This window comes from Phycodurus eques, chromosome 13, assembly GCF_024500275.1.
Source record: "Phycodurus eques isolate BA_2022a chromosome 13, UOR_Pequ_1.1, whole genome shotgun sequence".
NCBI lineage: Eukaryota > Metazoa > Chordata > Actinopteri > Syngnathiformes > Syngnathidae > Phycodurus > Phycodurus eques.
The window spans coordinates 10,414,080-10,416,965 of record NC_084537.1 but is presented as its reverse complement, the minus strand read 5'-3'; positions in this window follow the sequence as shown (position 1 = coordinate 10,416,965).

The window sequence follows — 2,886 nt, the reverse complement described above, 5'->3', positions numbered from 1 at the left end:
CACAGCCTTCTGCTTTTGTATTATCTAAAGCGTGGGTTCTCAAACTGTTTGGTTCCAAGGGTTCCCTCTAATTCTAGCACCAATTGAACATAACTACAGTGGATATAAAAAGTCTACACACCCCTGCTCAAATTTGTGTTTTTACACAAGTGTGCACATCCTATTACCGGTATATCACGGATGTGGCTGTGTTCAGAATTAACCAAACACATTCAAACTGATGTTAAATGGGGTCAACACACTCTGCCACCATTTTGAAGTGCCTCTGATTAACTCCAAATGAGGTTCAGGTGTTCTAGTAACTGATTTGCACAGGTTATTGGTCACATAATGGAAGTAAAAATTAGTTGGCTTTGTCTTATTTGTATATCACATAAAGCTAGCAAAGGAACAGAGGTGTGTAGACTTTGTTTTGTTGGTTTTTTTTAATTTTATTTTAATTTCAACCTAAATATTCGCCTGTTTAATAGAGAGGAACTCAAACAATTTCAAAGTCAACTCAATATTTATTGATCGTAGCATGATAGTTTTAGTGACTTTTCAGACGGCTTTAGCCACTTTAATTCCTGCTAGCAAAACAGACATGATTGCGCAAATTAATTGTATTTCGTGTCCTGTAGGTCAGCGGTTCTCAAACGTTTAGGGTCGAGGAATCCCTTACAGGGGAGAGAATTTTCCAAACCATAAGAATTAAAAAGTTGTCTATTTTTGAGAAGTGTTACAATTAATATTTTTAGAGGGAAAAAAGATGTTATGTTTTGCGAATAAAGTCGTATTTTCCCAAGAAAAACAGTTACCTTTACAAAAACAGGTGTATTTTGTCAGGATGAAAAAAAGTAATAATCTTACAAAAATAAAGTTGTATCTTTCCAAAAAAAGAGTCATAATAATTTGAAATAAAAAAAAAAATAAAATTCATATTTTCAAAAGTGAATTTCAAAAATCCAACTTTATTATAGTAATACACCTTTTATTTTGGAAAATATGCCTTTTCTATTTTTTTTTTTTTTTTTAAGGACTATGTTTTTAAAAATATAGGTGCTCTCTCTGGAAAAAAATGAGACTTTGTACCAGTTGTGTTCACCAAAAAAAACATTATTTATGCAGCGATGCATTTTTTTCTTTCAATGATATGACTATTTATTGCACATTATTTCGTGGACCAGCGGAGCTATAGGGGCCCCAGTTTGAGAACCACTGATCTAAAGAACCAAATTTGTGCTTTTATTTTCAAACGTTTAAGTGATTTACAGTATTTATTGTTTCTTTATTCTGAGGCTACACGTCACAGTCTCAATTTAGTATATTTTATAATTGTAATTTTAAGATGTTTTTTTTTTTTCCTCAGCCACATGGATTTTGTATTTGTAGCCTCATTTGTGGAATGTAAACATTCTCAGTACTCTGGTAATTATTAGTGATTTATCGATATCAAAGCACTTTTAAGGTGCAGGGAACATACTGAAAAGATGAGGTTTAAACGCAATTAAATTGTCATTTGAAATGTTTAGGTAATTATTTTATTGGTTCATCACTTCAACAATATTACAGTTATTAAACTGTATTTTATGCTCATTATGGATGTGGGTGAATGTATTATGTTAATGGTTTGTACATGGCACAGCTGTGGTGTTTCATGTCTTTCATGGAAGCACACATATTTAGTACAGTCAATTTAGGAACTGCATAGTTTAGACTAGAGTCAAGCATGACGGACTGTAGGAGAAGTGATGTATTTCCTTTTTGTCCCACTATTCTTTTTTAGCTCTCTTAATTCACTTCTTGCTTTTCCAATATTTCCCATTCATGATGCTGCCGAGCTGTTAAGAGGCGGTGAACAGTCGACTGGTGGAGTAGAGTTATAGCATCATCACGTGTAGCTGTGTATATTCACGTTGTGACTACAGCGACGATGGAAAGCCCTTTAAGCATTTATTTGATATCCAGCTTATGGTCCGTGTACTAGTATGCTCTTTGTGCTCAATACTAAGACAATGCCGCAAACTAGTAGAAAGACTGTCTTAACTGGTAACATTTTTTTTCACTACTAGTGTCACATTGGCTCACTCGTACGCAAACACACCTTACTAGTAAACTTGTGCTGCACTAGTAACACTACCAGGCCCAACTAGTCGGCATGTGTCACACACTAGTAGTCTCCAGGAGCCCAATAGTAGTACTGAAATGTCCACTTGTAGTTTTGCACTACTACTAACATGGTTGTCCTATTGTATGCAGAAATGTGATACAGTAGTGGAAAAAAACTTTACTAATTAGACAATCATTTGACTAGTACACTGAATTGACACTAATGAAGACAAAGAGCATGGAGTATAAAAACTTTGGTGTACTAATAGGACAAGTACATGTAGTACAAAACTGCAGTAGTTGACATCTGCACACTACTAATACTTGTGAAGCATTAGATATTAACTAGTAGAATTTTTTTTATGTCACTTTTAATAGTAGCATGCAGTCATCAACTGGTGCACAGTTTTGACTCAATAGTAATAGGTGGTTGTCCTACTAGTTTTCCAAAGTTGTGCTACTAGTGAGGACAAAGAGCAAACTAGTACATGGCCCTTAAGCTGAATGTCAAGGATATTGAATAAATGCTCAAACGGCTAACCTTTTGAGCATTTATTCAATATACTTTATATCAGCTTAAAGTCCATGTACAAGTACACTCTTTGTCCTCACTCGCTGGACAACCTTGGCATACTAGTAGGACATTTCTTTTCTCAAAATATCATCCCTTTTTTTAAAGATGCCTTTATTTTCTAAGAAAATAGGACTATAGTCTCAAAAAATATGCCTTTTGTTATTGAAAAACAGGACTTTAATCCCGTAATTATCCTGTAAAATTGTTCTTTCAAAAATGACTTC